Consider the following 13,947-nt stretch of genomic DNA (forward strand, 5'->3'; position numbering starts at 1 on the left):
TGAGTTACAGAGTTTGTTAAATTTAATATTCAAAGTTCATATTTTTCTCGAAATCTTTAAAAATTGACTATACTTTCACAAATCTTTTCGCGTTTTGTAAGATGTATTTAAAGTAAGATAAATTTTTGGAGTGTAACTTTTTAGTTCCTTTCTCACTGGGTAGAATCCGTTCTTTTTTCTCTATATTAGTAGAAGAAAGATAAACTTTGAACCAGTGCATATAGCGTTGCCGACCGCTGCATAAACGAAGGCACCTATACAGATCGTCAAGAAAAACAGGCACAAATAGTAGGCTCTGAGAGCACGCATAGTATGTACATTAAAGGGAATTTTCAAAGTTGTAATTTTTAATCAAATAAAATATTTAAATAGATTAAAATTTTTACCATAAATAATGGCAGTGAAGATCTGTAATTCTGTAATTTTCAGATTGTCTGTAATTCACTCAAGCAATAATTACAACATATTTATTTTTATTTGATTGCTTATCTACTATTATATATTAACAAGAACTAGAGAAGCGGACTGATAACATTTTTGCTTTCAATCGGATGTATACGTGTCAATTTACTGCACCTTTATTGACTTTCATGGAAAAAACTGAACATATATTTTTCAAAAATTTTAATTTGAGCGTATATAAAATGCATTGTGATTGGTTATAAAGAAAAATTTTAAAAAGTAACTTTGGAAAAATATATCATGATTGATATACTAAACAAATTTCAAAGAATAATATACGTAAGAAAACATCAATTTGCTTAGTACATTTCTATTATCCAAAATATCGATAAAATTAATATTTATAGCTGGACCGCTAAGAATTATTGCTTGTTAAATGAAAATGTTACAAAAGCTGGTTAAATGCAAATGTTACAAAAGGACAAAATTATTATGTTAAAAACGGTGCTATGTGTTTTACTGAAAGTGTTAATCTTAGCAAGAGCAGCCATCTTGTCGGATTCGGAAGATAGTGTAGCTCCGAAAGCCTTCAGAAAGAGTGTTTTCCTACATGTCCAAATCAAACCTTTACACAGGTAAAAAATTGCTTTATTAAATAAAATTGAATGTATTGTAAATAATACTAAAACGCTTGATATTATAAGTAACAATGTACAGTGTTTTGTTAATTTCTCATTTTGAAATTATATCATACAGTAAAATTAGATATTATATAGTATTAAATTATATTTAATTTTAAAGCAGTACATCACAATTTAAACGTAATGCATGTTTTTCTAATTGATATATTTAAGAATAGCAATTTTTGATATTAATGATTTTGTTGATTCTGCTTATAGTCTCTGTTACATTTATGACATGCTCTGGCACTTTTTCTAATTTATGTTTTACTAATTTTGTTGTAATATCAAACAATAAGACATTTTTCTCTCTCTAATCTAAATATTTATTTATTTTTGTATAACAAAGTTAGTATCAAATTGTATTTAATATTTAACAAATATATTTAACAAAACCAATATATAGAAAATCAATATTTTTTTGAGTTAAAGATAGTTGTAAGTGTACAGCTAAATATCGATGTTTGTAATATATTAATATTTAAAACAGTTTTAGATGTCATCTCAATTTATATTTCAAGTATCAATTAACTTTGAGGTCAATAGTTAAATCATGTGCGCAATAGCAGCTACTCTCTGCTACTCGATTTTATATGGAATTTATCATTCAATGAATACTAATATATATTTTAAACGGAATATAAGAATCAAAAACTTATAATTGCTTCTCATTAAAATTTGAATTAAAAATATAATAAAAAAAAATAACATTTTTAAATACATGAATTCATACGATTTTTATAGTTTCCAAAAGCTAAAAAGATAAAGATAAAATAATAATAATAAAAAACATATAAATTTATTTTCAAAATATATAAGCATTGTTGAAACTTTCAATTATAACAAATAAACTTTAAAAGAAAAAACTTAAATAAAAGTGGAGTTGTTTATTTAAAAAATTAAAACCAAAGTAAAGAAATCAAATTATAAATAAAAAAACGAATTATTTATAAGTAAAAGTTTAAATACAGCAACAATTAGAAAATGTTAAACTTTTTATGAGTTATTTGATAAAGAAATTTAATCATAAATTATTCTTATTAACTTTCTCATTAACCTATTCTTTTGTAGTTTCTTTTTAATATATAAAAAAATGTTTGATATATGTTATAACCAGACCAAGAAAGATAGTTGAAAGAAAAACGTAATTTATACTTACTTTTCAAAAAACAGATGCTTAAAGACGCGTTCTCGGATCGAAGTAAATTCGACTCGGAGTAATTTGACAAGCCTAAAAAACAGGTCAACAAATTGATCTTTCGCTGTTTCAAATATTCACTCATTCTCAGTGGTTTTTTTAGTTAAAGAATTAAAGCATTATATTACTATTACACAATCTATCTTATTTGATATTCCAAACTCAAAAGAATATTTCATATTAATAAAAAATGTGTACATAGTGTGTATGTTTTAAAAGAAATATAAGTAGATGTTTATTCTTTTACGAATGAAATGATTAATTATTTGATTTTCGTATACAAACATCATTTTGTAGTAAATCCTCCAACAGCAGTGTTATAGATTCGTATCTTTTTCACGTTTTTAGGGAACGCGCTGTTTTCTAGTATGAATGTACTACTATATCTCCGCGATTTATCAGAATTCATATTTATAAACAGTCGCATCCCAGGTAACAAGCACATGTCATTTTGACGTCGAAAACTAGTCATTTCTGGTTTAATGACGTCACGTAACCAAATAATGTCTAATTTTAAACGTCTTTTTTGTAACGTCTTAATGATGGTGTAAAAGAACGTCATAATATCGTGATTCTTAAGTCATTATTATAAATCGCCTAAGTATTACTATTTTTTAACTAAAAACGCATTTAATTTTTTATAATATCTTAAATTATTCAGACAATTTTGTGTATAATTTTGATATTCACAATTCTCTACACCTCAGGACCCTAACATAAATTTCCTCTATAACCTGGGACTTGATCATGACATTTGATCATGAATCATTTCCTCTAGCGTGAATTGTGAAAAGTGTAAAGTTTCATTAACGAATACAATATTTGTGAATGAATTTTTCACTTTTCACGAGTTCACGCTAGAGAAAAAGATTCATGATCAAATATGTCATTAAAACGTGACTTATAGGTCTAAAGGCCATGAAGTCACATCTTTTTAACGTCTTGAAATGTTGTCATCGGTTTGCGACATTAGTTCGTCATTTTTACGTCATTATATCACGTCATATTTGGTTCAAACTGACCATATTTTGACGTCAAAATGTCGTGTGCTTGCTACTTGAGATATATTATATATCCATGTCAAAATACTATTTCTTTTCAATAAACTGTCTTTCAATCTTTGAATTCTTACTTGAAGAGTTTCAGTTTTGAGTGAATAATTTTTCAAATATGACATACGCATGCAAATTAACAGTAATTACTGTGTATTTCGCCGCAGATCTCGTACTCGATTGATCTCGCGATCGAGATATCAGACAAGCTAAACCAGAATAGCTCCTGGTACCGTTTAGATTACAATCCACCCGTTGGTTTTCCACTGCCAAATACGACTATAGCCGCCACCGAGATCGGTGATGTCATAAAGTTTAAGGGCTTGCCTGGCACGAGATACGATTATTGGTTGTATTACAACAATAGTACTCTTCATGATTGGCTGACGTGGACCGCCTTGATTACGACGCATACGTAAATCGATGTTGTTCGATAATAAATTTATTTTTAATAGATCATTTTTATAACAGCACTCTTTTGTATAGATATGGACAATTTGTTTTCTTCGCTGTTTTGCAAGTTAAACAATTTTCTCGTTTAAAAATACAATTTATTTTCTAAAATTAACGATTAAAAAGCATGCGATATAGATTTCTTAAGTAAAAAATTAATTCAAATACAATTTTGTTTTTTCATTAGCACCCGATCCGCCTTCAAACTTGACGGTATCGATACCAAATGGAACATCTGCGATCGTATATTGGTCACCTCCGGTCCAAGGGAATTATTCCGGTTTCCTGTTGCGGACGCAGAGTTTCAACGATATTCGAAATCGTAAGACCAAAGTCATCTTAGTTGACTCTGTGTCATATATATTCCGAGATCTCACTCCTGGTACCACGTATTCGCTTCAGCTCTTCACTGTGTTGGACACCAAGAAGAGTATTGCTTACACCAGCAGCAACTTTACAACAAGTATATATAATTGAGAATAATGCCTAAACTTTTTTCCTGTAAATTTCACAAATATGTCGCATTGAATTATTTTTAGAACCGAGTACTCCGACAGAATTTTTTGTCTGGTTTAGCAACGAAACGACACTATTGGTGAAATGCCAGCCGCCTTTCTTTGCCGGAATATACACGCACTACAAAGTTAGTATAGATCCACCGGATACCACAGAATCTGTTCTCTATGTAGTGAAGCAGGCGTTTGGTACAGCACAAGCAATTGTCAAAGGACTCGTTCCAGATCAGCTGTTTGCTGTCACGTAATTATATGTGCTAGGCACTATCGGATATACCAAATTAACAACATTATGTGTAATTTACGTAAACGTATTTTAAGACACACTCTTACGTTTTGTGAAAAATCAATTTTAATGAAACAGGAACTGCGATTATTTTTTTTTTCTTTTAAGTTGCAATGTGTATATGTTACAAAATATTTATACGCGTTGAAATTGAATCGGGCTCATTGATTTTTTTTCTGAATATACGAATCGAAACCATTCTAACAATAAGCAGAATCGCAAAGAAAGTACACGTCTACAGTTAAATAAAGTAGCTCATGAATTCCAAGACAAGTAAATTGTACAATTGTATTAATATTTATTTTCTCTAAAATGACAAAAATCTATTTAATAGATCTAAAGCAGGCCTGTCAAAGAAAATTATATATGTTAGAGAACTTAATTGTTTCATTATACAAAACAAATAGCTAGAAAAGTATTCATTTAGGTCTGATCTAAATTGTATAACGAATGTATCGTTTTCTATTTAGTTGCAGACGTTTAATTTACTTGATTATACAAATTCAATGAAATCTGTTATTACAACTATTTTTATCTGCGATATTTCTTAGAAAATTAATTGTGTAATAAAGAAAGAGTGTGTTATGAAAATTTGAAGTAAAATTGTTTGGCTCTTAAAATTTAAATCAAATCAATACGCAATATTCTATTAATTTACATTCACGCGTTTTTCCAATTCTCAAATATGTTTAACGTAATCAAATAACACTAAAATAATAGTTATTAATTTAATTTAATATCTTATGTATTAAATATTTAATATTAATAAACTCTAATATATATAGAAAACTTGGAACAAATACATTTTGGACAATTAAAGTTATTTAGTTTAAAGCTTGTCATAAATCAAGCATTATTAGTAACTATTGAGGTTAAAAAAATGCAATATTTATAAATAAATAAAACTCGCAATATTACATTTTAATTGATATTTAAACATAAATTGATAAATCATTTTTTATAAAAATAATAAAAACATGATTATAATAGTAAAATTCATCGATTCATTAAATTATTTTTCTTTATTTTTTCATATTACAGGTAGAACATACAACATTTCCGTGCAGACCGTTTCCCAGGACAAAACGTCCGCGCCCATCACAGTTCAGTATCATATAATGCCGTTGCCTCCCCTCAATGTGACCTTTGATAAATCTTCCGTAACGTCGACTTCCTTCTGCATGTTTTGGAATCCGTCCAATGGAACTTCCCAGTTCGACATGTATCAAATATCGCTCGATAGTAATCGGAATCTTGCGCCAATCAAGCGAAATAGATACGACAAGAACAGATGGAAAGAAATTAGAATTTAAGAACTTAGAGCCTGGCAAGATGTATGAAGTGGTTATGAGGACGGTTTCTGATCACACCAGTAGTTTGCCGACTACAGGAAAGGTCACTCTGAGTACGTTGTCGGCTTTGCATGTATTGCCTCTAAAAATGCTTGCTTCAATTAATGCACGCATGATTATTTAATAAATACATTGTTTCCTAATATAATTTGTATATTTATTAGAGCCACTACTTGTTCACGATCTTAGAGCGATCGATGAAGAAGCTGGTCAGGTGACAGTTGTCTGGACTCCGGAGAGTTTCAGTACACAAGACAGTTACAAGTTACAATACCACGAGGTGGAAACGACGATTAGTGGCGATACTAATACTTTGACTGATAAAAAAAAACAAAGGTTTTATTAATTATTGAATAAAATAATTTTTTTTAATCGTTGCCTAATTCATTAGGATTTAATATTTTGACGAAATTGTTAAATTTACATTTGTTAAAGTTACTCTGACTCTGCTGCCAGGAAGAAATTATTCCATAATAGTACAAGCAATAAAGTCGAGTCAAACGAAACCGTTTTATATCAAGCGACACGCCCAGCCAGTCCTATAATCGAAGATGTAAAGTCTATTGAAAAGGGTTTGAACATCTCTTGGAAGAACGATGTCAATTCTAAACAGGAGAAATATGAAGTAATTCATAAAAGGGATGACACGGACACAAGTGCAAATGTCACTCTTGCGGAGTCGCATATCCTCTTAAGAGATCTTTATCCTGGTGCATTATATATCATCAAAATTTTTGCCATTAGTCATGGATTTCAAAGCGAGCCGCGTTATTCTGCAGAAGCTGTCCGTAAGTAATAATCATTTTCTAAATCCTTTACACTTTATATTTTATTTAAATGCAGTATTTAGTATTAAACACACAAGTTTGTTAGTCTTATTAATAATCAGAATTATTATTTAGGGCCTCATCCACCTCAGAATGTCAATATCAAGAAAATCACAAGCAATACTATTGTCATATGCTGGGAAGCTCCTACGGATTCAATATTTACCGAATATCTCGTCAGATATCGTACGCAAGACGACCATAGCTGAATCAAATCCTTAAACGTCCATGCCACGGAAGTGAAAGTGGATATGACATCCGGTGAGAGATGTATTATACAAGTAAACACTGTCATGGCGTTATGGCGCAGTTATGGCGTTAAAAGTCTGCATTTATTGCAAATGAATTACACAACTAGTAAGTATAATACATATATATAATTTTTAGTAATAGTTAATAGTATATTTAAATAATTAACAGCGCGACTTTGTTTTTGTCATTTTAGGGCCTAATTCAATTTTAAATATCAACTCATATCAACTCTACCAACGTAAGTCTTGAATGGCTGCGACCAAAAGGTCGTATCGAGGCTTATTTTATAAGATGGTGGTCAATAAAGAATCCAAAGGATAAGAGAACAAAAAACGTCAGCGAAACCAACGATAATAGTTTTAATGATAATGCTGTGCATATTAGAGAGTTTCTGCTGGACAACCTAATGCTTGAAGAACAGTATGTCTTCGTTATCCATACGGTGTCTTATAGTTTAATTGATGACATTGGTAATTTAACCACAAAAATAAGTGAGTGCACTAGCCTTTTTCTGTCCATCTTTGATGACAGACTTAAAATGCTAACAAAAAGCAAAATTATTTTACTTCACACACTCAACGTCTAACAAAAAATATAATAGTTGACGTCTTACCAGAAGACTAGAAAGATTTGAAAACAAATGCTGTATTGAATGTCATTTATCACACAACACGTGAATAAGTTGTGACACTTTACTACATAATCGTGAATTAAATACTGTCATCTTTAATGGCAGAGATAAAATGTTACAAACGATTATTTAATTCCAATAATTTTTTATATTCAGTTATTAGTATTAAAAATTTGTATATAATTGTATTAACATCCAAATATTTAAATTTGTAGAGTACATTCCAGAGTACATTTCAAGCAAGCCAACATTTCCTAGAGCATTCGTGGAATTCCACAATGGATTTATAAGTAAGACAGACATTTCTGTGACTTTTAGTAACAAATATACATGTTTAGTATATATTTCTTTCAAATTTAACAACATATAAAAACGTTAATTCTGTTATAAATTTACTAAATATAAAACCAATAAAATTTTGTTTTCTTGGACAGATGGAACCAACCTGAATTTACACATGACATAATACAAGGTTACACAGTGCAGTGTTGGTTTATTATAGTTTAATTGATGACATTGGTAATTTAACCACAAAAATAAGTGAGTGCACCAGCCTTTTTCTGTCCATCTTTGATGACAGACTTAAAATGCTAACAAAAAGCAAAATTATTTTACTTCACACACTCGAAGTCTAACAAAAAATATAATAGTTGACGTCTTACATTTCTTTTTATATAAGTCGCATCAGAATCTGGACTACGTAACGTGACGATTGTGACAACTGACTGACCTAAAAAGATTTGAGAACAAATGCTGTATCAAATGTCATTGATTGCACAACATGTGAATAAGTTGTGACATTTTGCTGCATAATGAATTAATTATTGTTATCTTTAATGGCAGAGATAAAATGTTACAAACAATTATTTAATTCCAATAATTTTATATTCAGTTATTCATATTAAAAATTTGTACATAATAGTATTATTATTCCGGTATTTAAATTTGTAGAGTACATTTCGAGCAAGCCAACATCTCCCAGAGCATTCGTGGAATTCTATAATGGATTTTAAATAAAACTGATATTTCGGTGACATTCAGGTAACAAATTTACATTTTTAGTGTATATTTCTTTTAAATCGAACGACATATGCATTAAATCCTTAATTCTGTTAAAAATTAACTAAATATAAAATCAAAAAAATTTTGGTTTTCTTGAACAGATGGAACCAATCTGAATTTACACATGAAATAATACAAGGATACGCAATGCAATGTTGGTTTATAAGAAATAAAAGAAAAATTCAAATTTGTAACGACAAAAGTATTCCCGCTACGACATTTTAAAATACGGTGCAGAATTTAACATTTAATACGAGATACTATTTTAAAGTACGAGCGCATATTAAAATTGATGTTAGGCTTTACTCCGATTTAATAAACGTATCAACTACATATAAAAATTCAATACCTCAATTATTGATAATATCGGATAACAGTATCGATATATAGGACCTGGATTCAAAAACCAAAAAAATGAATATCTCCGTACAAAATGTGTTAAAAGTCGCTTATTCAATAGCGGAACATAAAATTTATTGGATCAAGATCACAAGAAATCTAATAACATTGGAAATGAATAAAAATAATATCACAAAAATAGCTCGCCTTCAAAATAATGCAAGCAATCTGCATCGATTGGGTAGCAAGAAATCTGTATTGGAAAAAAATAGACTTAGTGTTATATAGATATGTCATTATGAAGCTAGACTTAACAATGTGGCAAAATGGTATAGTCAAATTTGATAAGGTTTTAATCACAACAAACTCTTATGGTTTAACTGTACTGCCAACTATAGGGTACGTTAACTGCCATTTATCTAAAAAAATAAACAAATTTTCTATTAAAGATCATTATTTTATCAATAAATTCATATGACTTTGTAATTAAGATCATACACATAAATTTTAAAAAATATCATTTAAATTAACATGTAATTATGAGAATTTTGAATATTTACTACATGAGTTTTTGCTATTCTTAAAATAATATGTAATATAATAAGTAAAATATCCGATATATTTTTTAGAATTCTACATTGGAATACAAATTCATCAAATTTAATGCAATTAGATTTTGATGGAAAAACCACACAAATCTTTCAAGTAAACACATCCAATATATTCTCCTGCTTTTTTGATGCATCAACGTTGTCAACGCATTTCTCCATGACAATTGACGACATGAATATTGAAAAGGCGCTAATTTATTGGACATTAATGGAATTACGTAATTGACAGACATTGATATTTGTATATACAATATCATTTTAAATGCCACAAATATTAACTATATAACAAGTTTTAAACGTTTAACGTTTGACAAGAAAAACATATACATTTCTACATTCGACAATGATGAAATCTATGTTTTGAGAAAAATATATGCACGTCTCGAGAGCGTAAATGCATTTAAATATATTCAAAAAATAAAAATGTCTTATTCAATTGCTAGATTTTATGCTTTCAGTCAATTTTTGCAACCATATCCTCCGACGAGATGTCTAACAACTAAGGAAAATGTTTACAATATTAATGTAACGAAAGTAATGACAAACAGCATCATTGTAAATTTTACGGAACCAGTTTTCAAGAACGAATGCAGAAAAAACCATTTACATACTACTTTATATACTATCTACATAACCCAGTGTTTGGACAATGGCCTTAATAAGTCCAAGAAATTCAAAGTGCAGACGTATGAACGTTATTATCAAATTCAGAATTTAACGCCGCTTACAGAGTACGAGTTATAGTTAAAACTAAGCAATTTTTTCGTAGATCAGTTATCGATGAATCCTATATTAGGTTCCGATGACACACTATTTATAAGAACTAAGCCGGGCAAGCTTAATGCACCGGAAAATATAACGGTTCAAACTCTGACACCTACTATAGTAGCAGTTCAATAAATGCCGCCCAAGAAAGTGAACTGCGTGCTTGTTATCTACGAAGTGCATTAGAGGTCATTTATTTTGATAGACGGAATACCATACACAGGCGAACAAGTAATTAAAATGCCTAAATATACGGCAGATGGCATGCTTTTTACAAAAATTCAGTTGCTATCTGCATATGAGTACTTGATATATGTGCGATATATTCAGTTAATTTCAGCGATTTTTACAACGACAGTTCAAGTAAGACCATTTGCACATACTTGGAACCGAACAATATCTTTGAGCGGAGTCAGCATAAACACCATGAACATATCTTGGATTCTGAGTACTAATCTGACGGTTCTTTGTGCGTTAAAATACAAAAATGATTCGACAGAAAAATTGGCAAACAACAAAGAACATTAAGGTGAACTATGACGAGGAAGCAACATTCTACATAAAAAATTTACAACCGGAAACTTCATATGAGTTTCGTTTGATACTGAGATATCCTGAGTACGAGGAAAACTTTACATGGCCGTCTGATGAAAGATTTATTTTTGCAACATTAGGTAAGCAACAGAAGGTACAATAACACATATTAAATGTTTATTTTAAAACTAAAAATGCTTTTCAAATTTTAAAAATTAGAAATAATAAAGTTACAAAAATTAAAAAATAAGTAGATAATAGTAGAAAAATTTTAAAACCATATATTTGCGTAATTAAGGTGATGATATTTTGAGCACTCCTGCAATGTTAGCTACGCAATTTTACTTACCGTTGACGATAAGGGTTGCCGTTATAGTTATAATTATAGTTACTGTCGCTATAATAATTTGCATCTGTTATCTTTACTTTTGTAAGTATATATATGGTACGTTTCAGTCTTTAATTGCAAATTATATTAGATACCATATACACATAGGGATTTCCTGAAAAAGTTAACTTATTGTTAGATGTAAACATTACATATTATACATATATACTTATTATTAGATAAGTATATTGTAATTTAGCAATGTATCGACAACATGAAGAATGTAATGAGCAAGTTTTACCTCCTATAATGACCGATATCGAATTAGCGATTCTACATGAGATGTCTAAAGGAAATAATCAATTAAATACGTCATACAGATCTATGTTGCAATGTAATTCGAAGAAATTGATCAAAATCAAACGTGAGCAAATCACAATATCAAAATTTCTTGGTGGCGGCGCATTCGGAGGGGTAAAAATTAATTTCTCAATGCAATATTTTTCCGTATTTATTTTTAGATAACAAGAAGTTGAAATAGTTATGTGCATTCTTTAATAAAAATAAATATAATAGCTTTTGCATAAATAACTTTTTATGAGAAATTAGGTAACACAAAATTTTTTGAAACAACGTACACATGCACTTTATTATTTTTAATTGAATTATATTATTATTTCAAATGAAATATATTGTTAGTTGACATTAAACTATATATTTTTTAATGATGTATATTTAAATTAATGTTATATATTTTACAGGTGTTTCAAAGAAAAGTAAAGAATTTAGAAAATTCGAAAACATGGAGATAACCGCTACTATAAAAATGCTTCGAGAAGATGCTTCTTTGCAAGAGAAAAAGAAATTTTTACAGTAACCCTTATGAATCGCTTTCGACATGTGCTAAGATTGTTGGCCGTTTGCTCAGACGAAGATTCTCCGTTACTCGTGTTGGAATTTATGGAAATTGATCTGCTAAAGTATTTGAGAGAGAGTCGAACATTGCAACCATCAGATTCACATGCTCTGCGTCTGCAAGATTTGCTCGCCATGTGCGAAGATGTTGCGCGAGGCTGTTGCTATCTGGAAGAATTACGTTTTGTACATAGAGATCTTGCCTATCAAAATTGTTTAGTATCCGTGAAAGATCGCGAGAATCGTGTCGTTAAAATTGGAGATTTTGGGCTAACTAGGGATATTTACAGAGACGACTATTATTGTATGGTAAATGTACAATTATAAAAAAAAATAGAACTTTTTAGAAATATATTTTATTCTTTTTGGAAAAGAATGTTTAAGAAAAATACATTACTTTTATATGTTTAAGTTTAAGGCAAGAGATAAGTGTGCGGTATCTGTTTTAGCACACATATTCTAAAAATGAACAACTTTAATCAGAAAAACTTCGTAAAAAAAATCATGTTTTAGGATGGAGGTGTGGTTCCTATTTCTGGTGCCTGGATGGCACCAGAATCTTTGACGACGAGAAAATTTATTTCCTAGAGCGACGTTTGGTCATTCAGGGTATTAATGTGGGAAATTACATCGTTGGGTGAGCAACCCTATACTGGCAGAACTAACGTCGAAGTGATAGATTATGTACACGCAGGAGGCAGATTATTGAGACCTCTCAACTGTCCATCAACATTGTACCAGTTGATGGTGTGTTGTTGGAATGTAGAAAATCCTAGGCTGAATTTTAAACGTTGTTTGAAAAATTTTATAGCATTGAGAGAGATCATAGAAGATGCACTATTAAATCAAGTGGATAATGAACAACCGGCAAATAATTAATTTTTTAAATAATTAATTTTTTATGTATGTCAATCACTTCCTGTGTAAACAAATTTTTGCACATTTATGATATATTTGAAAATATCGCTATTGTTATATGCATGAATGTTTTATAAAGACATTCATACACTTTCATAAATCATTTTCAATTGTATATATGTATAGTTGTATACAAAATATATATATTATATAAAATAGTGATAAATTAAATAAAATGGTATGTAAATTATTAAATATATAAACAAATATTTCTGTAATTGTACTAAATATCTATAAGAATAATTAATCAAAATATCTTTTTACTAATCAAACGTGATATCTTTATGTCAAAGAAAAATTTATTAATAAATGAAGATAAAACATTTAGAAAAACTTACGTATTTATTAATTATTATTTTTTGTCAAACAATTCTTAGAAAGCGTAATTCTTTGTGAAATAGCGCCAAGTATCTTTCTGAAAAAAAATGAATTGCAAGTAGGACAAATTAAAAGTCATGGTTCAGCTAAAATGGTTCCTTTGAATCGATTACCCAGACTGGTACTATGATTTCAATTAATATGATCAATAGAATCACCAATCACACAAACGCAAACACGTTATAAGTCACTCTTCTCCAACCGCATGAGACACATATTCTCGACCGTCAAGAACAACAGACATGAATAGTAGGTCCTGAGAATACGCAGAGTATGTACATAAAAAAGACAATTGTTACAGTTACAGTTTTTAATATAAAATAAAATTAAAAAAATATATAAAAAATATCTAAGTAGATTAAAATTTTCCGCATGAATAGTGGCAATAAAGATCTGTAATTCTGTAATTTTTGGAATATATGTAATTTACTCAAGCTATTTTACAACAT

The 13,947-nt window shown here is 29.4% G+C and overlaps 3 pseudogenes; all 3 read left to right on the top strand.

Annotated features, from left to right (window-relative positions):
* Positions 1-1,276: 1,276 nt before the first annotated feature.
* Positions 1,277-7,784, top strand: LOC140671759 (tyrosine-protein phosphatase 10D-like; annotated as a pseudogene).
* A 315-nt stretch (positions 7,785-8,099) lies between these two features.
* Positions 8,100-10,560, top strand: LOC140672011 (protein sevenless-like; annotated as a pseudogene).
* Positions 10,561-10,770: 210 nt separating this feature from the next.
* Positions 10,771-13,081, top strand: LOC140672012 (insulin-like growth factor 1 receptor; annotated as a pseudogene).
* Positions 13,082-13,947: the final 866 nt, after the last annotated feature.

This window comes from Anoplolepis gracilipes, chromosome 12 (genome assembly GCF_047496725.1).
Source record: "Anoplolepis gracilipes chromosome 12, ASM4749672v1, whole genome shotgun sequence".
Lineage (NCBI taxonomy): Eukaryota > Metazoa > Arthropoda > Insecta > Hymenoptera > Formicidae > Anoplolepis > Anoplolepis gracilipes.